The sequence below is a fragment of the Pavona decussata genome, unplaced genomic scaffold, assembly GCF_977016875.1.
Source record: "Pavona decussata unplaced genomic scaffold, jaPavDecu1.1 SCAFFOLD_47, whole genome shotgun sequence".
NCBI lineage: Eukaryota > Metazoa > Cnidaria > Anthozoa > Scleractinia > Agariciidae > Pavona > Pavona decussata.
Genome location: NW_028145469.1, coordinates 156,835 through 184,423, shown reverse-complemented (window position 1 = coordinate 184,423; position 27,589 = coordinate 156,835). Strand labels below are relative to the sequence as shown.

The 27,589-nt window shown below is 38.6% G+C and overlaps 3 pseudogenes; 1 reads left to right on the top strand and 2 right to left on the bottom strand.

Annotated features, from left to right (window-relative positions):
* Positions 1-27,589, bottom strand: part of LOC146482091 (P2X purinoceptor 7-like) — a 431,550-nt pseudogene that overhangs the window by 386,550 nt on the left and 17,411 nt on the right.
* LOC146482093 (uncharacterized) lies at positions 7,858-8,714 on the bottom strand (annotated as a pseudogene).
* LOC146482092 (uncharacterized) lies at positions 16,804-18,597 on the top strand (annotated as a pseudogene).

Genomic DNA, 27,589 nt, shown 5'->3' with positions numbered 1-27,589 from the left:
ACAGCGGCTTCCATGGAATCTGAAATTGAAGGCCTAACTGATAATGAATTCTCGTATTGGCGGACTCAACAAAAGAACGAAATTTTAGATAAGAAACATGTAATGTGAAACTCTGCGCATGTCCGACATCCTGTAGCCAACCGAATGGATTTTGGTACAGTTTCTTCGTCGGCCCCGTGGGTACCTGCCCCATCACTCCCACGGTCCTGTGTACGTGTAGCTTCCTCATTGTTGTCGTCATCACCTTCCGTTGGAGATTCCATTTCCTGTAAAGGTGGCAGAGAGAAACAACTTTAGTACATATGACGATGATAAGGACTTTCCTATATTAAACAATTATTCAAGTATTTAGGATATCAGGAAAACCGAATGAAATGATTGTTTTATTATACATTGTTTTGAAGAGAGTAATGACAAACACACCATCGCAAGGAACCTGAATTGAATCTCGTTGTTGGAAATCGTGGAATGCGGATTCCACAACCTACAGATTAGTTGTGTGCGCTGATTTCGAAAATTAGCTGTAAACGAAAGATGGTTAGTACAATGTAAGGTAAAATGGGTTATTTATCTGTGTGCCGTGAAACAATACGTTTTGTGATCAAAGTTGAGGTTAGCGCCAGTGAAAAAGGTTCTACAGTTGTCATGAATGTAACAGAAAAGACGTTTTAGTGATGCAGATGTCTCCTAGACATTTTCTGTTCTTATTAACGCTTCTACCACAATAACTTAATTCCCAAATATTTTGACGGGTTGTCTGCAAGATGTTGCTGTGAATTTGTAATAAGGGTAGAGGTTCCATTAAAGAAGGGTCATAGGTGCTCTTCTTGAACATCGTGATAGCACAGAGAGTACCATTAGATTTGTCCAAGGCAACCACCGTCAAGTGGTCCCCCTCTCCAAGAAATGATTTCGAAAGTTCGTTCATATATGTATTGATGTTAGGTTGATATTTCGAAGGTTCGCCCGGATCTAGCATTGATTGCAAAGTATTTAGTTCGCATGATTCCCAAAGTAACCGCTTATCTGGATAAATCTGTGTGAGAAAAAAAAAATGAAAAGGTAAATTCAGACGAACTCCATTTACTTGAGGCGTCCGACCAGTTAGCTCAGTTTGTAGTGTACCGGACTACCGTGTGAGAGGTCGTGGGTTCAAACCCTGGCCGGACCAACACTCCTATTCCTTAAATGACTGACGAAAAAGTGCTGCCTTTGTAATGACATCTGCAAATGGTTAGACTGTCTAGTCTTCTCAGATAAGGACAATAAACCGTAAATCCCGTCTCACAACACTTGTTCCTAATAATCTGTGGGACGTTAAAGAACCCTTGGCACTGTTCGTAAAGAGTAGGGCGTGGAGTTCCCTGTGTCATGGTGTATCTGATTAGAGCGTCATTGGTCTCGGTGGGTGGGGTGAGATCATCTATAAACTAAGGCGTCAGCCAGTGGTGGGTCTTCAATATGCTGACATCCAGTCTCACCCTCTGCATTGACCCTGAAAAGCCTCAAGGAGGAGTGGTCAGTCACATATACATACATTCATACATACATACAAAAACAGTAACGTTTAATGAAATTTGAGTTGTACACTAGGTTATACCTTTCAAATTATTCAAGACGTCTGTTCAACGTTAACATTTGCCATTTTAACATATAAAATCATACTACCCTTAAAAGTAAAAAATAGTTTTTTACTCTTTCTTAGAGTCATTTGAAGATGAAGTTTCCGGCTGTACAGGACGGGTAACAAACATCCTTGTAACAATTCGAAAATTCACCTTGCTAGTAGGAAAGAATATACTAAGGTGGCTAAATATTGTCCAGACAATCTGTCTACAACAAGTTAACAGAATACTTAGTAATTCTCTTTTGTACATTAATCCTAGGCTGTACAAACATTTCCTACATTTTGTAATATCTCATTAAAGTTCGGTGTCACTTCTTTGTTTACTTAAAAGTAGGTGGTGGTCAACTAGAAAGCCTTTGCTACTTTGACCACCACACACATTTTATAATTTGTACTGTATTTATTTTTATCTTGTAATTATCTGTTGTAATAGGTTTCTTTCTATGTTAACATTGTGTAAACAGTGTGAAATAAATCAACCATGAACCATTAGAAAACCTTTCTAGAAGTGTCAAAAGCAGATATATCGTGCTTTTCATTTAACCATGCATTATTTTCAAGCTGAAGTTTCCAACGCTACAGGGCAGATACCACAACTTTATCTTGCTAATAGGAGAAAATGTAAGTGCGGTGAAAAGTTTTCCAAATAAACTACGTGCCAGAAGGTTAAAGCAAAAAACAGAATACTTGGAAAACTTTCTCTCGCCCGAAGAGACAATGATAAAACTATTTACTTTGCCTTGCTAAACTTTGTATTAGCTGAGTAGCACTTTATACCAGTTAGAACGGATATTAAATGTCGCAATCACGGACGTCGCTTTCCGCGCGGAAATTTAGTTTTTCTGTGCGCCCAAAAAAGGTGTTCTATTCACTCCATAGCAACCTGGAACAACGCCTTTGTTTACGCGTTCCTCACTCAGAAGTCTTTTTCTTTCCACCGATCAAAAGCGAGCTTGTGCGTTAATATTTTAAACATTGCCGTGAAGAAAATGGTGTCGAAGGAAGCAGGGATGTGATGTTGCTTCTTCAAACTTCATTCTTCATTTTCTTTGCTAAAATTGGGGAAAATATTGTCTGAATCTTGTGTAATCCAATCCCAAGTATTTTCAGATGGCAATTTTGTAGTGCTAAATCGAATACTTTTTGCTGTTAAGGCGAGGTTTTCCCAAGAATAATGACTGTTGTGGATGAAACAACTGGTGTCGAGGAATCATCCTGTGGGGTAGGTGTTTTTGTTGGCTTTTTTGTAAGTGCGTAATCTTCACGAAAAGTGTAGGTATTTTTGCTTAGTAACGCCATATTTGAAATCTGTTACAGAGATGTTTGAATCGCATCGTTTCTTTTCTTGTATTTTTCACCTCATAGAATGTTAAATGCACTCGTTAAATCGCGAGTTGTATGCCATAGTAGAGATTTACTTGAATAGTGATCAAAATCCTGTGAACTGGACTGCCGTGCAAGATGTTGCAGAATTTATAATTGATGTTAGTCAGCGTTAGTAGATTGAGAAGGACTTGATTTGTAATTTGCCCTTTGTATCGTAAAATTCACGGTAAACTACCGTCACGATTTTGTTTCCTTGCTTCTCGTGGTGCTCCACGGGAACAAATTTGCTTGCCATGTTTTTCTCCAACAAGGCCCGTTTTCTGTACACGCTGCTTCCTCTGGCTATCCATGGAGCCATTCCACTGTTTGAACCATCTAAACGTAAGGAAAAGGTTTAATTCATTCAGAGACAACCTGGGAGGAATTTATAGCTAGAAATGTTATGAGACTGTTAACAATAATTTATTACCAACCTCCTTAGTTTGTTTAGACGAAACCAGGAAAGCCTCAGATCAGCTTTCATTGCCAGTGCTTCTTCTTCTGGTAACTCTAAAACTAGGTCTTTTCCCTGGGCATCTCTTAACATCTTTTCGCGCTCAGCCTTGGAAATACTAGAAAGGTGTTCACCACATTAATGTTTATTTGGTCTCCGCTAACTGAAGCGCCAAATCGTTGGAGGTCCCTTGTTCTGGTCCGCAGATGACGTTCACTGACCTGGTCACTAGGCTTTTGAGCTTGGCGTACAGCAACGAGTTTAAGGGTCTGACGTGAAAACAGAATTTTGAAGGGCAGTTAATGAACTATTCCAAAGTATAGTAAATGAAATTTGTTGCCAAAGTTGTTAGTGAGTTTATGCTGACTTATGTTGCCACTGGCTATCTTTAAAACAGAGAATGGGGAATCGGGCAACGGGGAACAAAGAATCTTAAAAATGGGGAATCTTTAAAACGAGGAATCTTTAAAATGGGTAATCTTTAAAATCTAGAATCTTTAAAATGGGGAATCTTTAAAAGCGGGAATCTTTAAAATGGGGAATCTTTAAAAGTGGGAATCTTTAAAACGGGAATCTTTAAAAACGGGAGATCTTTTAAAGTGGGGGGGGGGGGGGGACAGGGGGGTCAGAACCTCCCGTCTCTCGTACTTTTACCCCCTGCCTCCCGCCCTTTTTCGCGTCTCTCCCGTCCCCGAGTAAATTAGAAGGCTTCAAAACCCTTATTAGTCACAAAGCTGTAGCAGGACGTACCATTCGTAGGCCTTTCATTATTAATTTTTTACTATATATATTTTGAATAACGTTAACATTATTGATAGGTTTTGTATTCTGAGTTAATGCAGGTTTGACTAACATAAAGACTTTTGTTCTTGAGCCATCGTAGCTTGATCAGAAATAAAATACAAGCAGCAGTGATAAAGGTAATAAACTTGCGCATTTTGTTTAACTCTATGTTTCATATGCTACGTCAAGCTAAAATGCGCAAGTTTATTTTGTTTATCACTGCCGTTTGTATTTAATTTTTGACTAACATGTTCGTCTTGTTTGACGGTTTAACCATTCTTTCAGTGACAACAGTCTTGTCCATCGTGCAGTGTAATAGTTGTTGCATTTCTTAATTATTCATTTGTTGGGATCATGTAATTCAAATAGGGAAGTAGGACATGGCGAGCTGGCAGCCAAACACCCCAGTTTAGAGTTCGTTACATCTCCCTAATTCTCGGCGCCTTATTGCGGATCCATCGCGTTTACTTGATACACTAATTATAATCTTGATATCTTTCCCGATATCCTTACTCCCTATAACACTGCGTGAAAAAAATTGCTTTTAGTTCGGGAAAAGGTAAAATGAGACGTTAGGACCTACTTTCAATCCAAGGTTTAAATCTCTGGGTTACTGGTAGTGAATTCTAAGCTCGTTGCTACTGGTCTGAGGAAAGAATTACTGTATTAAATGCAAAAAGAGTTCGAAATTTGGCCAGACAACTGTTCATCAAAAAGAGGTCTTCATCAATGTGCTGAGGAGGCTGCACTGATCTCCTCCTACTCCTAATCCTACTCCTCTTTTCTATAGAGTCGTTCATGATTGCTTCCCATGCTGTTTGGCTGCCTATTGTTATAGGAATCGATTTTGCCTTGTCCAAAACGAGAAACGGTGTCGTGAAACGAACCACTCCGCACTCTCCACGTGCTCATTGAAACAGCATTCCGTCCGTAAATTCCCATACACCATGCAGCAAAATCTTTAGTACGGTCCGATTGACGGTCATTAGGAGAGGTCGTCCATGCCCCCGATTTCTCACTACCGCACTGAAAAATACTAAGAACTACTAAAGACAAGACGCGTACTTGCTCGCCTTGCTCACCTCTTTTGAGAGTTCTAAAAACTTCCACGGCACTCACACATGTATACACATGCCACGCTTGACATTTCATAAGCTATGACTTAACACAATGAAAGGGTTTACAATTTCGCCTGAAGTAACCCTGTTTATCGGCTGAGCACGAATTTTCGTGTGCCCTTGGATATAAAATATTGTGTAAAGCCTCGGAGGACGCTAAATGAAAGACAAATAACATTGCACAACATTGTTGAGTTCTGTTTTTGATAGTATGATTTTCGTGTGCCCTTGGATATAAAATATTGTGTAAAGCCTCGGAGGACACTAAATGAAAGACAAATAACATTGTACAACATTGTTGAGTTCTGTTTTTGATAGTATTCTAAGGCATTAATAAGTAAAGAAATTCACTGTTTTGTATTGCTCTTCCGCTTCCCGTCCTCTTAGGACTCCCGCCTCCCGCCCTTTCCTCTCTTGTCTCCCGTACCCCTCCCACCCCGTATTCTCCCCGTATTCCCCCCATCCCCGTATTCCCCGGGTTCCGCCCCCCCCCCCCCCCCCCCGAAAAAGCGGAAATCTTTAAAACATGGAATCTTTAAAAGCGGGAATCCTTAAAATGGGGAATCTTAAAAACGGGAAATCTTTAAAATGGGGAATCTTAAAAATCGGCAATCTTTAAAAGCTGGAATCTTTAAAATGAGCAATCTTGAGTTTAACACACGGTCGAAACTATCAACCAATCAACTGAAAACAAATTTATTCATGCTTCAATTTTTTCTGTAAACGTCAAATAATACTTTCATTGTCGACAAAATGTACACTTGAAATCATGCCCAAGAAGAAAGACAGGGGTGCCCTGATTTAATCGTTGTGTGCGAGAGTGAACCACGAGTGCTGTCTGCACTAGCCGTGACCGGCTTTCGCCAAAGTCGGTGACTTTGCACATGATTGGATTTTCCTGCAATGCTTTGGAGAAATCTTCTTCGCTTGTCATGTTGCTGTAATGTTGATTACTCACCAACACATTAGCAGTTTTCAGGTCCCTGTGAACAATTTCCTTGCTGTGGAGGTAACACAAGCCACTGGCCACATCTTTGGCAATGTCAGTGAAGAATCCACACTGATTAAAGCTTTCTAATGCATCTTGCTTGTCCACGAAACCCAGAAATTCTCGAAGGCTATGAACTTTCTTATCAATGTCATCGCTGAACGGCGAAAAATCAAAACATACATATTCCAACATAATAGCACAAGGCCTTTGGCAGAATGCTTTGAATAACACAACGTTTTCATGGGGAAGGTTATAAAGCATTCTAGCCTCTTTAATGAATTCCTTCTGGTCGTCCACGCATGGATTCCTTTAGCTTATTACTGAAATGCGGGATAAACTTTCAAGGCATTCAGTGTGAAACTGATAAAAATGAGTCATGTTTGACTGATGGTAAGGATATTAATTAGACCTGATAACAGAAAACTCGGCAACCAACAGATACAATTTTTAGCGCAATAGAGAGAAAATATACCAAGGTTTCTTGAAACGAACCTCTTTTTAACGGAAAAACCTCAGGAAGACAGATATAGTTTCAAATTCTTTATTGATTTCACGACGCGCTTCAGCCATTACGTTCTCCCCGCATGACCTTTCATGCAGACACACCAAGTTGTTATTATTAATGACAACATATCCTAAATTTTCTAAATATGCCTACTGGGCAGACATGTCTTTCATCACTAGCTATTGCACATCCTATTTGTTACTTCAGCTCACATACGGTCATTGATCGAAGTGACCCCGATTAGTGATTAACAGCCACTGTAATCACGGAATTGGAGTAACGTTAAATATTAAATACAGTGCGCGGTTTCCAAACTATATTTCTGCCGAGGAGCTTTTGAAAGGGGGGAAAAAGGCACTCTTCTTTTCCACTATCCCAAATAGAAAATCTCAGCCTACCCGACGGAAGAGTGTCTGTTCACACAAACTTGTCGAAACTTTGAAAGCTGTGCAGCTTGCGTTTGACTTGCCGATAACTGGAGCAGGTTTGTAAAACGCTATAAAAGTTTGGATGGTAAACACCTTGCGAATACAGTTGGGCTGTTTTCAAAAAGCCGTTTCTGTAGAGTTGATATACCCACGTTACGAGAACTTCACTTCTTAGACTGGTAACAAGTGAACTAGAAATGCGTGTAGTATGTCAGTTCTTATAAGTAATAAACTGCATAATCGTATGAGAGATACGATGTCACTTTCTGAAAAAGATAGGTAGTGGCATACCTTCCACTACAAGATATCGAAAAGTAAGTCTAAAGAATCACTATCGAAGTTGTTGGCAGACAAAGTTGATTTTGGCCATGTGGTTTTAAGCAAACACTACATGGGCAAAATGGAGGGCTATTCCGAAGAAAAGTGGAGAAAAAATCACCAGCGAAGGACAAGTAATTACATGAAGTTGACCGAAAATAGCTTTCAAAATTCAAGGAAATTACTGTTCTGTCATTGCTGACGATGAACGCGAAGAACGGTTGTGGGATGAGGTCAATTTCTTTAAATACTTGTGACAGCAGTTGGTCTTCGCCTCAATATGTCATCTCAGCCATGAACGTCTTTGGTAGATTACCTGCCACACTTTACTTTTCGCTCACAAGAAACTATACAACTTACTCATGGTAAAACATTTACTGCTATGAACTTGGCGATGTATGTCAATTTTCGGCGTTCGTAGCTCGTAGATGCCATTAGAATGCAAGTAAATAAGGTCGATAGGATAAATCAATGCATTTACAGCTTCTTTAAAACTCTTACCGACACTGAGTTTAAATTTTGCTGGTTCAGTCTTCGAATACTCAGCTAGATAGGCTGTGGTCTTCTGATAATCTTAAAACTTTGCTAATGAACACTTCAGGACATTTTTCGGTAGAATTCGACGCTACTTAAGCAACAAAATCGCCAGGTATAGGAAGATATTGTTTCTTTCCTCGTCTTCATTGCTCAAGATCAATACACCATCTTCGTCATAGCTTCAAGAAACCGTCGAGCTTAACATATCTAGAGCCTTACTTTTCTTCTGAGCCAAGGCATGTTCATCGTAAAATGGCTTTTGCATCCGTACGGAATGTTTTATTAAAGTTGCAGGCGTTTCTCTCAGCGCAGGATCGTTACTTTCGGGCAAAGTCAAAAAATGTTTTACGACTGCTTTTCTTAAATCGACCGTGGTTAGCTTCATTGAAAAATATTTTTTGAAAAGCGAAGACACGTAATTTGTAATCTGTTTTGGCCGCCATAAATGCGCAAAGAGATGTATTCCTTAACTCGTCCTGGGTTAGCTGAACAGTAAAGCATGAAGAGACACAAGTTCATGCAAGTTCTTGCCTGGTCCAACCCAGTTTTCTCGATTACTTCCCATTTTAATTCACGGCAAAGTTCTAAAAGTTAGCTATCAACCATGACTAACCTGCCAGCCCCTCTCCCTGTTTCTCCCCTCCCATCCCTCCCCCTTCCCTTTTCCCCCACCCCCTCGTTCTCTTGGGGCAGTCTAGCAGTCTCTTCAACGATGCCTGGGTTGGTGGGAAAATCGGAATTCTGAAAACAAATTAAAAAAATAAAAGTATCAAGCCTCCACTATAGTGGCCCTTATATTACAAAACTGGCTTATGTTAAGAATGCAAGAACTGTCAATTATTTCAGAATTCGTTTTAAAGTCACTTTTGTAAATTAGTGTTTCTTAATAAAACTGCGTCAATTGATATTTGAAGATGACGCCCCATTGCCTTTGCCGTTGTCTTCTCAACTTCTAAAGTCTATCTGAGATCTTGTTATATGTTAAATGGTTATTTAATAGTTAATTCACTTACTGTAATGTTGACTTGTGTTGTTTTTATTTTCTGTAATTGTTGTAAGATTGTGTCGCAACCGCTTATGGGAGGTTCAACTGTACATAAGGAACTAAGAAGAGATTAAGGTCGAAGATCAATGTGTAGTGGGTTTTTTATGTTACTTTAAGTTCTGCGTATCAGTTGGACGAAATATAGAACAAACCAAAATTAGTATTCTTATGCAATGGACAGTGTAAAACTGCAGTTTGAATTAGTCTCGTGGAGTTCGACTTTTTTTTTTTACCAAATCAATGAAAATTAAAATAAATTGTGATTACGCACATTTGCTGTTAATTGTGCAGCTTCCTTTTAAATGCCAGAGTCCTTCATTTGTCCTGGTCTGTTGTCCTTTGCAGACAGAGTTCTAATCCCGCGCAAACACCACATTTTGTAAACTTGTTTTCCTGTAATCACGATAATATATCAGATTACTCAGTTTGGCTGAAATGGCTTACCCTTCATCAGTTTTATTAACAAAGCTTATTCCAAGGCAAACCCTAGTTACGAATTGCTGTGGCTTTCTAACCTTTGGTATAATTAGTTCTCGTAATTTTGTTTTCCAAATTCTTGGAAACGTGGGTCTGGACACGGGTCACACACCAGAAGCTTCATGTTGTTTGCGTATGTATGGAAAACCTCTCTTTTTGTGAGGCATGTGGGGAGGCAATATTTCTCTTCATTTGGTATGCAGTCCACACAGCTCCCGATGTAATCGGAAATAAAAACATTTTTTTCTTCATACGGCAAAAATAAAACTTTTTATGTCGACAAAGAGAAAATGCATAAATATTATTTGATATTTACAAAATCTTGATTAATTTTTATAGTAAAAAAACTAAAGTAAATTGGCAAGCATAACATTAACACTGAATACAAAAACAAAACAAACAAATAAGAATAGAATGAATGGAAAAAAATAACTTCACAGTAAAAAAGTGCCTGATACCATATTTACAAAATGCGCGAAGAATAAGTTGAGATTTACAAAATCTCGATTAATTTTAATAGTCAAAAAAGTAAAGTAAATTGGGAAGCATAACATTAACACTGAATACAAAAACGAAACACAAACAAATACGCATGGAAAAAACAACACTGAAACATAAAACCAGACAATGCCCAACTCAATTTCTTCAGTTGGGCCATCTTGCCACCATGAGGGGAGATAGCGGCAAGCGGCTTCCCAAACCAGACTGTACATACTAGTTATGTAGTAGTGATGTACTAGTAGTGCCGGCGTGCAAACTCAATCGGGCACTCCTGCCGGCACTACAAACTGGTTCGGGTCTTCCCGAACTCCCCCTCCTCTGGCTTCTTGCTTTTTACACCTACACCAACAACAAACTAAAATAAAAACAGAAACAATGGCAAAAACGATTATAAGAATGAAAACATACCTGGCAGTCATGCTTGCGAATTTACTTACTTATTTACAGGGGTGTGTAATAATTAATTATTTTTCTTGTTGTTGTTGTTTTTTTCTTCCTTTTTTCTTGTTTTCTCTGTTTTTCTTTTTCTTTTCTTATTCTCTTTACTTTTCCTTTTTTTTTCTCGTTCTTTTCCTCTTTTTCGTCTTCTTGATGTCTTCTTTTCTTTTCTTTTTTTTTTGCTTTTTTCTTCTTTACTTTCAGTGACTTCTTTCACTTCACACTGTTGGAGTTAATTTAAGATAGAGTGTGAGGGGGATAAAAGTGAGAAAGTTTGGGTAATTTATGTTCGTTTGTTACAAGCTGCCACTATGATTAGTCGCAATTCATCTATTCCACTACAATTGGCCTCCTCCATAAAATTGAATGTATTTGTTTCGATTGCAGTTTGTGCCACGATTAAAAATGAGAACATCAGCTTCGTTTGGTCTTAACTTAGAAATCAATTATTTTTCCATGTTATTAAAAAAAACGAAATCATAATCAGAAAAGCTTACCAAGTTACAGGAATGATACTTCAAAATATGGCTGGGGCGGATCTCAAATTCAATTTAAACTGGTCTACGTGGAAAGGTTTTATTTCTTAAAACAAACAAAAGGAGAAGTTAAGCAAGAACAATTCATTTATCGGAATTATTGGAAAGGCTTGATTTGTTCTGTATCTAAGCTAATATTTCATGAAATTATCATATTTCAATTTGGTTTGAAGGTCAGTAAAGGCATGTCCATCCAACACTTAGTGAAAAGTTAAATGGTCAAAACTGACTCTTCCAGCCAATCGACCAAGGTCAGCAGTCATGCCGTCCAAAATTCTGACCATAGTAAGTATAAAAGACAAAACCATAAAACCAAAATTTTGCCAATGAGAACTTTGGACGATCTAACGTACTCGAAAGGTGGTTTGTGTGATTCCATAAAATATCTTTACCCCACCCCCTATGGAAGGTCAACAGAAATTTCGAGGGCGGGAGGGCTGTGATGCTCAAGCAAAGGTCACGGCCTATATCTCTCGTAGAGCTTGGGGTACCTGTGATTTAACCATTCACTCTTTCTTCTCTCTGGAGTTCTCTAGGTCATTGACCCCCACCTCAACCCCTCTGAACTTTCCAAATATTCTCTCCATGGTGGGGGTATGGATATTCTCTGGGACCACACATTACTGTTAAAGTCAAAGGTTAAAATATAACAACAACAACAAAAAAAAATGCAATGAATTAACCGAGGTTTGGTTCTTTGAGTTCCCTTGTTTTTGTGATGACGGATCCAAACATGTTCAGGAGTACCTAGTGGAGCATGCTGCGTGTGTGTTCGTACTGATGTCGCGAAGGAATTAAACTTTTTCATTACACGAGGTGTAGTAATAATGACCAAATCATTTGGCAAAAAGGAAAATGAAGACAAACACTTCGTTAAAAAGGAAACAATAGAGCGGAATTTAACGCTATTGAAATAACATTCTGTTAAGTGACTAGTTGGTGAGGCACGCACACGTGCTGAAACCTGTATTTACGAATTTGGGCATCATCAGAGTGAAAGAGAACATAATTCCTAACTGCGCATCTAGTGGAAGCGAGGTGAAAGCTTGTCTTCACTTGTGACACGCTTACATTTAATTTCAATAAGGAAATACTTACTGTTTAACTACTCAATGACGCTCTCCCGCGGCTCGGATCCTCCCATTGACACACTTACAAGCAAAAAAGGAATGCCCACAACTGGATGTCTGGTTTTCTTTCAAACTTGATACGAGTGTTGCCACCTATTATACCAACCACAGCGAGATGCCCTTCTGCCGGAAAAGGTTTTAAATAAACTAAAATGCTTGGAGTGAGAAAATCTCACATATGGAAGTTTTTTAATTACTACTTTTTTTTTTGTTCTCGCGTGGTTTTTGTTTGGAAATGCGAAGCGAATTAAGCGGCAGGAAATTTCTGCTATGCCATGGGAATGTTTTCGATCATACAGGAAAAAAAAAGGTAGTAGAGGCACAGTACTGGCTGGTGCTATGATTTTGTTAACATTGCTCAACTGCTTTAAGGATTTCATCGACACGGCCAGAAGACAGTCCTATTTGTGTTCGACCACTTGTGATTTCCGGCCAAATCAAAATCTTTTCTTCAGTTAAATTTTGCAGATCTCCTAAGATATTGTGTTAATAAGCCGGTCAAAAACATGAAAAAAAAAAGTTTTTTTCTTCGGTTACTCATTACAGAAGGTTATAGTCCGTCCAATGCGCTACGCGTAAAATATTGGAAATTACATAAATTTTTTGGAAGTAAGGGGAAAAAGATATCCTGATGGAATTATCTTATACCTTCAATAAGATGATTTTACGTATGTGTTACAACCAGGAGCTAGGCAGTGACCAGCAACAAACGTCATTGTCAATTTAACCAAATCTCGGAACGTATGGGGAGACAAATAAGGATAAAGAATGAAGAAAGACTAGTTATTTCTTACTCAGTTAGACTGATGAGCTTACTAGTAAAATCTGCTTGGACTCACAAGTATGTCTGCAAAGAATCAGCGGTTGATTCACTGGTTCATGTCAATGCTGCACATTTAGTTCAACATGCGTTTGATTAGGTCGTTCGACGTATGTAATTGAACTCTTACAAAAGTTGTTTGAGCAATCAAACCAAAATTAAGGTAAGAACGTATTAAAAAAAACATTCGTCAGGCTGAGGGTCGATTAAGAACGTTTTCACTTTGCTAATCTGTATATAAAATCAAGGTAACAAATGAAAATTAACCAAAACACATTAGGGCATGTTTTGTATACTACATCTCGGTTTCTCATAATCAGCAGTTCTTGGTACCATATCTCAGCAGGCAATGCACTTTGACGGGCTTTCTGGTCACGTCCGGATTGATTTACTGAAATACATGTAACTCCCAACTCTCACGCCTGCTCAAGACATCGATCTCATGCGTCAAGGACAATTTCTCATGCCTGACTCACAAATCCGGACGAGTTGTTCTAAAAAAACTTCATTTCATTTCAGATTTGTTACGTATTATTTTTTTTTTGCTCTTTAAAACAATCGCAAAAGCTTTCAAACGTCTACAATCCTTTCGAATCGTAATACCTTCGGACATTTTCGGCAACGTTCGAAGGTCTTCAGAAATTTGGCGGAAATCTTCAGAAGGGGCTCGGACGTTTTCGGAAATCCTAGGCATGACCAGACAAAATCTCACGTGTTTGACTCAGAGTGAGCCAGCTCTATAAGTTTTAATTGGATAGGGGCGTAGTTATCTGGCTTAAACTGGAGGTGCTACATCGCTCATATGCAAGACAGACACCTTTAAAGGTATACGGTAAGGGATGGACCATTTTATTTTTGACGGGGGGGGGGGGGGCAATTTTGGCTTAAGAATTTTCTTTCGCCTTTGGGCTGTGCAACAATTTTCATTGGCTAATACAAGCTGCATTTAGGCAGTTTTATAACCCATAGCAAAGTTCTGTCAACAGATTCGCAGATAGAGCACCACCAGTTTGGCGATACAAGTATCACCTATACAAACAAATCTTGTTTTTTGATGCTAGCGCTATCAGGAGACCTTTTATATAAAGTTAAATTTTTAACACAAAGTTACGCGCGCTTGTGTGAAAGTCAGCGCAAGCGCGTCATTATTTTCGTGTCGATAAATCCAAGGCACAAACATGCTCACTGAATAAACCGCGTTTGATAGACGCTCTGTTCAAAAAGTAATAACACGAACAATGTCGTTAGGGCGGATTCGATAAACCATTTTTATAAGGACAAATATATATTTAAGAAAACGCATGTAATGCCTGGATGGGAAGGTCTCGCTGCCGATATGCTAACCCCTCTGCTGTATCAGGCTGTCCAATTGCTGAGACAGCGTGCACCCCTTTGTCAAGGCGTCAGCCAGCTGCTCCTTTAATAGTGCCACTTTCCTCTCTTTTTTAAAGATAAAAAACGCAAGAGAAAAATGACAAATGAAGACACCAGTGGCATGACCTCCATTGTGAGCTGAATAAAAACAACAAAGAAATAGCAGTAATTAGTTTGTGAAATGAACTAAATATCATAAAATGTTGTTTGGTTCATTTTGGCCAGAATCATTGTGTACCTGATAAGCAGGTTTGAATCGCTCGCTCTCACCCCCTCACTGCACAAGAGGAGGGAGTGACAATGTTCTTCGCCAATTTTAATTTATTGAAAATATTTACAATGTTGTTGAAAACATCTGAACTGAAAATGTTCAAGATGTTTACAATAATTAACAACGTTAAGGTTTTTAATATTTACAACAAAAAGAGAATGTTAAAACTGAGAAAGAATATGAAATGTCTAATAAATAAAGATTATCTAGACAGGGAAAATGTTTTTTTCTTATTTACAACATATAAAACAACTGAAATAACAATTTTTTAAAATAAAAAAAAATTTAAACAGAGAGAACTTGAAATATTTTTAATACGTTTTTTTTTTCGTGTTTTAGGTATTTTTTTTCTTCATAGAGGTAAACGCAAGCTTGACAGTGATGTTCCACTAAAATGGCAACGAATTAGTAAGATACCTTATCATCATGGCTGCCATTCGTCCCTTCGCCCATTTAATCCTCACATATGCTTGTTGGTTCAAAATTCAATTTCGTGGCTGTTTCCCTAGCTGTTCGTGCTGTGTTATCGGAGTTTTCTTTTTTCTCCAGCTCTTTTCCTGTTTTGTTTCCTTGAGGTTGGTTTTTCTTTGCTCTCTCTCTTTCTCTTTTTTTCTCATCACCTTGTCACTCCAATCCTTATAGATGCTTGGTCCACAATGCAATGGTACCTCTGTATTTACAGAATCCTTCAGGACGACCTTTTTGCATATTTTGTTATTAGTCTATAGGGTGTCAGCTCAGGGGAAGATCTGGATATGGTACGGCAGTGGAAGTGCTTTGTTTAGTTCTCCTTTTGTTTATCCATACAGTTTTGTTTAAAGACAATCTATGGATGAATCGTTATCCAACAGAGTTTTGTTTTGTTTTCTTTCCTAGTCTCTCGTTTTACCTTGCATGATTGAAAATTCTTAAAAATTTCACCATTTTGTTTGTCATTTAATGAAACGGATAAACAATAAACGTTTTTTTTTTTAAAAAGGAGAGGCAAAGTAGTGTTTTGAAGGGACAGTTGGGATTCTCAGAAAGAGAAACAAAGGAAGACGCGAACAAACCAGAATAGTAGATGATGTGAACAAGTCAGTGAGTGTAGTAGTAAAGAACGGAGATATAAAAAATAAAGGAATATATAAAATACAGTAAGTTTAAGGAAGATAAGGAAGAAAGACATAGAAAATATATTAATATGTATGTAAGTAAAAAAGAAAATAAATAGATATAAATAAATAAATAAATAAATAAATAAATAAAGAAATAAATAGATAAATAAATAAATAAACAAATTGAACAAGTAGCAAGGAATTGAGTAAAAATAATCGAAGAAATAAAGGAAGGGAGAAAAAAAGAAGTAAGTTTCTGTAAGAGTTTTGGTTTGGCGGTAAGCAGGGAAAACAGATTTGGCTGAAAAAATTTTGGCGATTTGAGGTGAAGATTTTAATAAATTAGCGTGCTTTTCATTGATGCTTTGAATGTCTGGCAAAATGGGCTTATAATCGAGTACCAAAGGAAAAACTTTTTTGTTAGTTTACATATTTTTGCTTTAAAGGTCCGATCTTGGAATTTCAAGAGCCTTATCAAACTGTTTTCGAACTAAATTGGTTGGGTAAATCTGCGACTTAAGATACCTTTTTTTTGACAACTAGTTTGCAAAAATAACATCAGTGGAACAATTGCGCTTAATTCTCAAGGCTACCCCATAAGGAATTGCCCTTTTGCGATGGGTGTGAAATAGAAAATAGCAAATAAAGGTGACTGCCAGTTGGTTTAGAATAAATGGCAGTAACAATTAACCCATCCTTATGGTGTAATTTAAGATCCAAAACATGCAAAAAAGTATCTGAATAAACTAATTCACATTTGATAGGGGGTACAAAGAATTAATTTAGTCAGTGAATTCAAGGAATTTAGGCAGGCCTTGAGTCCAGAGGTCGAACATATCGTCTCTATACCTCCACCAGAGTAACTGTTTTAAGCTCCCTTCAAATTTGGCTTTTTTATCGATTATGCCCATTGCTAAGTCTGGATAACTACAGGAATTTTTTGGTCCCATAGCTGTACCATGTTTTTGTGCAAAAATTGTTCGAAAAAATGGCAACTGTTAACAGGGAGGCAAATTTCACCAGCCTCAGCAATGTAATCAGTGGAAGGAAATTTAGAAGATCTAGAACCAAGGGCCTTTGTAACGGCGGTAATACCCAAGTTGTAGTCAATGTTAGGGAACATTGAAACCACATCCCAGGAAACGAGCAGAGAACCTACTGGGAATGGGCCTTTTTGCATTCAAGGCCTGTATCTTGTTGATTACATCGGTAGAATCGTTAATAAATGATGGAAGGCTTTGGGAAAGTGGCTTAAGGTGGAATTCTGTAAAAGGAGAGAGTCGTTCAATAGCTGTACCACAGCAAGATGTAATGATACAGAGTGGATTGTCTCTTCGGTGTGTCTTAACATTTCCAAAAGCTACCCCCGGTCTTGGCTCTAAATTTGTAATCCAAGTTGCAGTCTCCTGGTTGATCTGCCCTTCAGAGAGCCAGCTACGACCCCAGTTCTTAACTTGTTCAAAATGATCAAATGTAGGATCCAAATCTACTTTATCATAATGCAAACTATTGTTAAGTTGTCCTAACATCTTGCTGTGATAATCTTGTTGGTTAAGGATAACAAACCCTGAACTTTTATCTTGAATCCTAATAGTATTATCACTTCTATGCCTTAATTTAGGTAAGGCTAACCTTTCTTCCTTAATTAGATTGTCTCTTTGTTTCCTTAAGTTTCCTGGCTCTAGTTCTTGTTCAAGAAAAGTTCAACTTCAGGGCGGGTAGACCAAGTCAACAATCCAGGTAGACCATTAGTATCCTCTTTAAACAGCCAAACGGAGAAGTTGGGGGCGAGTGTTTGAGACCTATAGCGGAAAAGCCACCGTTGTACATACAAAACACCACACATTTCATTAAATGAATACAAGCTTTGGGTAAGCTCCCTGAAAAGTGTTATTAAGCAGCGCTGGACATACCAAGCCTATACATGAATATAGACATAGACGAAGAGCTCACTATTGTGGAGGAAGAGCTAGGCAAAACAAACCAAAATATAAGCCATCATCAAAAACATTAGCATGTCTCCTGGAGAAAGTTTTCAAACTCAACAATTTCACCTTTGGTAATGAACATTACATTCAAATCAAAGGAACAGCTATGGGGACCGGAGTTGTACCCAACTTTGCAAACGTATACATGGGAAGACTTAAAGAAAGATTCGTGTACCAAACAGAGTGGGCAAACCATATCATAATCTGGGTACATTTTATAGATGATATCTTTCTTATTCGGAAAAGTGATCAAGACTCTTTGATTAATTCATAAATTACCTTAACAATGTAGTACCCTCAATCAAGTTTACACTTGAAATCTCTCCTAAAGGACAATCAAGGCAACACCAATACAGATGTTTATCAGAAACCAACCGATACAAATCCATACCTCCATTGGACATCGGCACATCCACGTCATCTGAAATGGAGCGTCTCATACATTCAAGCGTTGACATTGAGGGGAATATGCTCTTCAACAACTACATTGAAGAATCGAATCCTGGAATATCGGATTTTTTTGTAGCGTGTAGTTACGCAGAACAATGTAGCAAGTGCTTACATTGACTCAAGATGAATGTTTAAAGACCAAAGTACGTGAACCATTAGACCGAATTCCTCTAAACACTACATTCAACCCCCGCACCACATTTATTGCAGAAATTGCTAAACGAAATTGGAACTTCCTCCAATGAAAAGAAAGGCTATCGCTTGCAATTGTAAAGATTCTAGAGGTTGCTTGCTACTCAAATCTGAAACTATTACAGGGTAGCGAGGTGCGAGATGATAAGTGATTCGAACTCCACTTGGTAGATTCAAACTGATTTAATGACAGATCAAGGCCATAGATCAAGTTCACAGTAGGCAGCAAAGTAGCAGTAGCGGATCGTTCCTTCTCATGTAAAAAGGTAGAATGCTTTTTCGTACAGCGTTCTACACGACAGAAGCTTCGCTTTGGACAATCTTGTACAAAGTGTCCCGATACTAAACAATTTAAACACAGTTTCTTAGCATGAACAAATTTGAGTCGGTCCCTTAAACGTAATTCTTTAAAGTCGCTGCATTGCGAAAGCCAGTGATTTTTGTTGCATGATGGACACTTGAATACTTTCTTCTCTGGAGTGCTAGATGGCGGATAGGGTGGCTTCAGCTGACCCTCCACTGCGAATGACCTTGCATCCTTTTTTGACCTGTCGTTGTACTTGAGATTGCTGGATCGGCTCGGTTTACCTTGAAGCTTACCGAAAATAGGATGGTTGGTCACTCTCGATCTTGCTTCAACGAAGTCTGTGATGTCCTTCAAGTTGGGGTCTCTTGCTTCTTTCTGTGTGATAGTGTCGACAAGCTCGCGCCATTTTAGCCTCAGTGGATAGGGTAGGCGGTCTACGATTTTTACCAGACCTTCTAAATTTTATAGACGGTTTAGGTAGCTGATCTCCTTTAACGTGTTTCTACAGCTGGTGAGCAGTATGGAGAACTTCTGCAGTGCGAGACCATCTTCCGCGCGGATTGGCTGGCCATTGATAAGGCGGTCGACGTACGCTGATTGATAACGCGGTCGACGTACGCTGTAGCAATTTTGTATGACTGACCATACCTCACTGCCAGTAGCTTTCTTGCCTCTATCCTCCTGCATGGCTAGGCAGCTTCCCACCATGTCTTGTACCTGTCCACTCGTGTACTGTAGAAGATAATAAAGCTTTGCCCTTAGACTGCTGGTATTTGTCTCAATGAGGTTCTTGAAGGCTCGGATAAAGTCACAGTACTCCACTGGGTCGCTCAAGAAGACAGGAACTTTGGGTTGAGGTAGTGTCAATGCCATAATAGCCTCTGGTTGTCTTAGGAGAAGCTGTATATCACCACTTACAGGGGGGACGTGGATAGTCTGAGGCAGGCTCTTAGGCGACTGCATTGAAAGGCGAATAGTGCGGAGTATCATTCTGCCATTTAAGGGCTTCTGAGTTTAAAGGAAGGCGTTGACTCGTTCGGCGGGAATCCTCCATGGGAGAAAGTAGCCTTCTAGGCTGGCTGACTTCTAAATAGTCATGACCGATTTCTATGGGTACATGTACCTTTGATTTGGCTTCTACAGCAGCTGCCTCGTCTTTGATAAACTGGTCTTCATCCTGTGCTGTCAGGGGTTGCAAGAATGGAATGCTTTTCTTAATTTGCTTGTTTTTCGGAAGTAACCTTGTGGTGGCTTTACTCTCAAGGTGCTCGTAAACCAGTTCTTCTGCCTGGGCCTTTGCTATTTCAGTTTCAAGTTTTAATTGAGTTTTGCGTTGGCGTAATTTCATTTCTTCTTCTTCCTTCAATCTCGTGTAACCTCTTAAGCGTTGCGACTTCAGCTTTTAAAATAGCCCTTTTTGCTGCGGCTCTTGCCCTGCTGTGTGTGACGAGCTCGACGAGTGTGGTGAGCGTGATGTGATGGTCCTTAAACTAGCGTTTGAAATGCTGTGTTCGGGATTTTGTGAAGCTTCCACCCCAGCTATCCAAAAGTCTACATTTTCTTGTAGCTGTTCTACTTTATTGAGAAGTGAATAGTAATAATTTCCAGATTCTCCCATCGTTGCTGGATCTTCGAATTTACTATGAAAGGCCTCGTGTGCCTCGTATAATTTCTTATATGCTTGCGCTTATTCAGCTGACTTTTTTAGTACTTCATATAAATTGCTTTCCTCGGTCATAAGACCGGAAATTTCCTCAATCTTTTTAGACACAATACTTTTTGTGCTGCTACGTGCCTTCTTTGTTTTCATGGTGTCTGAATTACGTTAATTGATCCTTTGATCAAGCATTTGATCAATCTTCTTAGACACAATACTTTTTGTGCTGCTACGTGCCTTCTTTGTTTTCATGGTGTCTTAATTACGTTAATTGATCCTTTGAAGAGCCGTGACAGTTTTGTTTGATCACGTAGCATTAGCAATAAAGGACGACGTGCAATCATTTATTCAGAGATTGTTAGTGAAGTTACACCGCTACCGTGCTTCGATTAGAGGATCCAAGTTACCACTATTTCAAGTGTATTTCGCTCTCTCTGCTACCTTTTGGTGCAAGTCGTTAGTGAAAGTACGTAAGTTTTTATTGTTGTAGTTATTTGCTAAGTCACGAATTTTTTAATCTTTTCTTTATCAAGGAAAGGTTTCATTTAGGTTATCTTGTTTTGTTAAAATCGCTTTCACAAGGTCTATTATTGCTGAGGCTTATTGTCAAATGCTTTATTAGTGTGATACAAAAGAGGGCACTAAAAATTATCTTTCCTTCTCTGTGCTATGAGGACGCGCTAAAGAAGTCAGGCTTAATCTTGCTGTGCCAGAGGAGGGAGGATGCGTGTATAACATTTCTCAAGCGAAGTTACTCGTCTTCCAACCTGCTACGAAGTTTAGTGCCAAGAGTTGTGAACACAAGACCGTATGCCCTTAGAACAGGAGAATCTGTTTTTGTGGCTGCCTCTGCAAGAACTAACAGATTTGGAAATTTTTGCACCATAAAATACCAGAATCTTGTTTGAAATAGCGAAATGTGATATGTATTAACATTAACAGTTATATTTATGTGTCCGATATATTTGTACGTAATTAATGAACCGCCTTGTTATTCAGTTTATACTGCAAAAAGGTTGAATAAACGATCATTATTATTATTTTATTATTATTGTCATATGATTACCAAATTGTTATCTGTCATGCTATATTTAGCTACTTTGCAAGATAGCCGTTGATATCTTTGTTTGTTACGACAAGAGTTGTTATCGCCTCATTTTTATTAGTTTCAAGTATCAGTTGTCACGTCTATTTGATTCACGCTATGATCTTGTTAGTTTTGTATTTTATGCCTTATCTAAGTACAACGTATTCTTAACCAGCGCTTTTCATTTCGAACCTACTTGTACGACCGCTACTCCTATTTGTATCTGCTACTGCTACTGCCCTACCTATTGTGAACTTGATCTATGGACTTGATCTGTCATTAAAGCAGTTTGAATCTACTGAGTGGAGTTCTAATCACTCATCATCTTGCACCGGGTTACCCTGTAATTGTTTGAGATTTGAGTAGCAAGCAACCTCTAGAATATTTACAATTACATTAGTTTGAATTTGGCGGCAAACCTTATTCAAATCAAGCAAACCAGCAACGAATTGTGAAGGAATTCAAAAAATGAGGTGACGTCTTGGAAACCATGCAATAGTTATCCGTTATCTGGATTAGAGCCATCACCCGCATCTGACAATCGGATGTGAGTTGTTTATCTGAGAAAACTAGGGCGTAGTGAGAAACGTGGCGCCCACAATAAAGACAACTTCCCTAGTGGCAAAATTCTAGAACTATTACATACGTGTGAAAATCACGATTTTATGAAAGCCTTGACTTTGAAATTACGTACTTGGCTTGGATAATAACTGATAACAAAAAGTAGGATAGTCTTTGAGTGCCCAAATGTGTTTAGACAGTTCAGTTTCATTTCTCTTGTTTTCATGTCAAAAGGATGCTGTGTGATTTTTATAGCGCTCTTTGAAATTTGAGGCAAGGCCCACGTATGAGTCTGATGATGTTTGTGTTGTGACTGTGGCTTGGTAAACTATATTGTTTGTGAGGCATTTCCTGTTCAGCGGACATTGATCCTTTTTTCTGCAGTTGCATTCTTTGTCACTCATTTGCGTTTGTGACTGGTAATAGTCTGACAGTAGTGCTTTGTTGTGTGACAAGATGAGAATCTTCATGTTAGGTATGTGGAAGTAGCTGAGGTTCAGCATGTGTTTGTTGAAGATCTTGTGTAGGGGGTGTCAGTTTGGGAAGCATCTGTGAATGATGTTTAGGAACTAACTTCCCAGGTTAGTCTTCATGTTAGTGTTTCATGGAGGGTTGTACAATGTTGTTTTTCTTTGCGGATTTCTGTTGCGCTTTGACTGTGGGTTATACTTAAGCTTGTAGTTGTAGCCGCTCTTGCCAAGCGCTTTTTGGTATGGCGGAATGGCATTGTGGAAAACTTTCTGGTTCGATGAGATGCTGGTTAGCCGTTTGTTGATGTTGTGTGAGATGTTCTTCAGTAGCGTGGGTGGATGGTTGCTTTGTAGATGGACGTAGAGGAGTTTCTTGTTCAGATTCATTAAGGGTTTGAGAGATCCACTTGTAAGGTCAAGGGTTATATCTGGGAAGTTTATGGCTTCTTGTTTGCTTTGATGGTGATTTTGAGGCCATTTGACTTAAAAATTTTACTGGCTTCTTGTTTTGTTTTCTTGATGCGTTTAGGTTTTGCTCTGCATACCGCAAGACCATTGTCACCGTAGAGGCCAACTTTGCCCCTTTGAATTTCGGTGTGATGAGGGAAAACATGTAGGTGCCGATAAGTTTGCATGTTTTGGCTCCGTCATATATGAGCCCATCGTCACGTCCAATAAGTTCTTGGTGTTTTTTTTCCCTATGGAGCGTAATACAACAGTGGTTTTTTCGCGTGTGATGATGTCGTGGTCTTGAGGAGAGATGTGCGTGAATTGGGATGCGTTGTCTAGTGCTTTTGTTAGAAGCTGCTCCGAAATGGATGGGTAGAAGTCACATACATCGAATGTGATGAATGCGTGTTGGGGCTTGTTGGCCCCATTGATTTTGTATATCATAGCAAGTGTTTTTCTTATCCCATAGCAATGCATACTTAGCTTTTATTGTCAGTTCATTTAATTTAGCAGTCATTCGTTTATATTGTCTGGTGAGTGTGGTCACTCTTTGACCATACGAAACAGCATTGTCGCAACAAAGACAATGAATTGAAATCTCTCCACTATTGATCATTATTATTAACTGCTAACGCTAGAATAAAATGCCTGCTAGAAGAAAGGCAAGCCTATTCCCCTACCGAAGCGAACCTTTCATCTTCCTTACCCTCCTTCTCTACTGGAGCAGGCTCCATAGTAAACACCCAAAACAGTCCGGCCTTGATAGGGCAAGATCTTGCTCCTGATATGCGTGATTCCCTCTGTCATATCAGGCTGTCCCGTTCCTGAGACAGCGTGTCCCCCTCCTTCAAGGCCTCAGCCAGTCGCCCCTTCAATAGTACCACTTTCCTCTCTTTTTTAAAGATTAAAAAACTTGGGACACAAATGACAAATAAACACACCACTGACAAGAATTGCATTTTGAGCTGAAAACACAACAACAAAGTAATAGTAATTAGTTTGTGAAACGAAGTAAATATCATAGAATGTCTTAAGTTGACTTTGACGAGAATCATTGTGTGCCTGATAGTAGCTCAAGAAGAGGGAGTGAAGAGGTCCTTCACCAACTGTAATTTATTAAAATTGAGACTTACAAAGGTCTTGAAAACATCTGAACTGAAAATGTTGGAGATGTTTACAATAATTAACAACATTAATGATTTTAATATTTAAAAAGAAAAAGAGAACGTTTAAACCAGGAAAGAGCTAAATGTCTGTAATAAATAAAAATTAAGTAGATGGGGAATTTTTTTTTCATATGTACAACATAAAACAACTGAAACAACAATTGATCTGGATAACTATCAATCAATGGTTGTATTCTCACTAGGCCGATTTACTAGCTACTTTCTAAGTGTTTGTTTAAGGCCGACATCTGCTTGTTATACCTGACTTCTGTTTTCACTTGGAAATTTAACTTGGAATTTCAGCCGCTTACTCAGAAGATTGAAATTATAAAAGCTGGCAACTTTCAAAACCCCAATATTATTATTATTATTATTATTATTATTATTATTTGGGTTGCAACTGTGCAACTATACCAAGTGGTTCCTGATGGTTGTAAAGCAATTGTGTTCTCGACAGATAGTACTTTCATTTGTTGATAGGTTTTCTCCTCATTATAACGAGGTCAAAATACTTATCTCTAATTAGTGTGGGAGACGAGAAATGACCTGTTCTATGCTCTAGGATAGTGGAGACAGCAAAAACTAGGAAAGTTAGGGCAAAAATAAAATGCACGCACCGAGAGTGAATTTTTCTGTCTGCATCTTGCATCACCATTGATGTATGGAAGGAGAGATTCTGCGCCTGTGTTCTACTCTTTACCAATGCTATTTCTCCCACTTCAAGCAAGTTTCTTAAGTTAATTGGGTCTGGACTGTACTACTCCATCAATGATTCCATTAACCGAAAATAACCAGATCCCAATACAGTCGGACTTCTATTAAGTGACCACCCTGGCTGGCCAGTGGGGAATAAGCATTGCTTTATCAGGGTGGAGATCCACCGGTACCATGAACAGATTCCTACGCTTAACCCCTACATTAAGCGGCAATTTTGCAAACATCAATTTTGCATTTCGGATTTTACACTTAGAGTTCAAATGAATCTGTTCATGTTGTCTCAACAAATTCTGTATTTTTCTGTAATTCGCATTAATTTCCATCATTTTGAAATTTTACCAGCTCTTTCGTGTTAATTTCCTTTATTGGGAAGTTTTCCTCCAATTATCATTAATTTAAGTGGCACTAATTTCGAGTAATTTTATTAACATGAAATAATTTCCTATAATAAGAAAAAATAGGTAGCAATCTTGGCTCATAATAAACTTTGGTATCTGAAAACTTATTTTTATTTAATCACCCTACATTTTGTCGGGCACGAAGTGAGTAACAACTTAATAGTACAGGTGTGCCAGTCCAGCAGTACTCTGGTGGAAAACCCTAGTGCGAGATTCTTATTCTAATCAGGAATTCTTGAATGCAGGTAACTGTGAATTGTAAATGTTTTACTCTTGGTCGCAACAATGGGAACATTTCTGGGGCAGAATTAATGGGTATGGGTAGGAAGGAGGAGAGGGGACAATTTGCTCAGTCCCATCTGACAAACACAGCAGATATGCCTGTGGTCGTGATGAAACTCATGTTATTATTGAAGATGTAAAGTGGAAAGATATAATTCGTCCATAAAATGATCCACTTGCAATGTAAACTTTTAATTCATAACAGTGTTTATGAAGGGTGCTCTCTCACAACATGGGGCAGGTTTCAGAGAGGCCCTGCATATTACAGTAACAAACAGATAGAGATTCAATTAAAATAGTTAAATATACTCTACTAAATACATATTTAATAAGAACTCGTATAAATACAATAGGTTTAAAGCGATATTCAAAGAAGATTAAATGGATACTCACACACTATATAATAAAAGGAAACAGAGGTGGGTAAGTTGATCAAAATTAATTTCGAGAATCGAGATTTGAACTCTCCCAGATTCATCAGTTGACGATCCCTTATCTTCTCTTGATGAGTTCGAATCCTTAACAGCATGAAAAAAAAAAAGGTTCAGTCATCATTGTCACTTACATTGTTCTCGTCGTCGACAGATTGTAAGAACTGATAGAAGCGAATCCCGTTTTCCTTGAGCTATTTCTGTGCCCATTTTATAACAAAGTTTTTAATGCCCTCGTGCACTGGCCTTTTCTCCTGCCTTAGTGGCTTGCATTTTCTTTTGGAAGCAAACTGTTGAAGGCGTTTGTTTCTGGTCCATGCAAAACCTGTTGTAAATTTAATCGGGTTTATGTTCCAATTTAAGATTTCCACCTTTGTCCTCTGTGTCTCCAAACCCGAAGTTCAGCCAGGCAATCCTTTTTAGCTCAAACTTGTTATTCTCTTGGTCAATGTTTCTGGCCACGTTCTGTAGTCGGAGGAAAGTTTTTTGTCCTTTATCATGTTCAACATGACCAAATAAACTCTGACGTTTTGGAGTTTTGCATCATAGAAAAAACAGATTATGGTACCTTCATTTGCACCCTAAATCCCTAGAAGGTTTGTTCTTAACTTCTTGCTGTAATACCAATCTTGCGACGTCACTTTTGGCATTGGTAAGCATTAATGAAAGTCCATATGGAAGGTAAGGGGTCTGGGGAACATTGCTTTTGTTTTTTCGCGATTGTTTTCTGCCAGGACTCAACTAAACCCTTTTTTTTTTCGGCCCGGAATTCACCAACGGAAAACCTTGGATAAGGAAGTGTCCTTTGTAACGTTGAAGGTCACCATCTTCAAAACGCAATGAAATTCTCCCAGAATAGTCCCAATAAAATGAAAGTAATGAATTACTAACCTGTGGCCAATACCCTGTCTTTGCTGCTGTCTCTTCCATTATATATCCCAGAGTATTTTACGTAAATGTGTTGTGAAAAATGGTGACCAGATACTGAACCATGGAAAAGTGTCACCACTAACGGTTCTGGTCACTATATATACTTTAAATAGGTTATCTTAGTGGGAATATTAATTCTGCAAAACAACAAAGGCAAGAAGGGATAATCTCCTGTTCCTGCTGGGGAATTTGGAAGAAGGAGGTGAAAACCTTCCAGCGAAGGCGTATCGTTTCAGTTTTCCTCTTGTTTAACACTCCTCTGCAAATCGGGATTAAACTCTTCCTTACTCGTGCGTAAATTCTATGTCCCACGAGAAGTGTGTTTTTGGGGCTGGTAAATGCAGTTTGTATGTATGTATGTATGTACTTTCATGCCCTCCAAAAGTAACAAGAAATCGTGCCACGAAAATATTTTTTGGCACACCATCTGAAATCATTGAGGAATATGATCTTGGCAATTTCTGCCCTTAGCCAGGCAAATGTGATCTAGGCAGAGTTTGAAAAGGTTTTGAGCACTGCTTTAAATGGATTCAGCAAGAAAGTCCTCCCACAAAAAGCTACCCCCTTCAGTAGGACATTGGGGTATAGCAGTATTTCCCATGGCCTTCCTGTGAGAGATGTTGCACGACTACTGCAAAAACAAAATGATCAATGGAATTGCCACGCAGAACTTGCTCACTCTTACAAA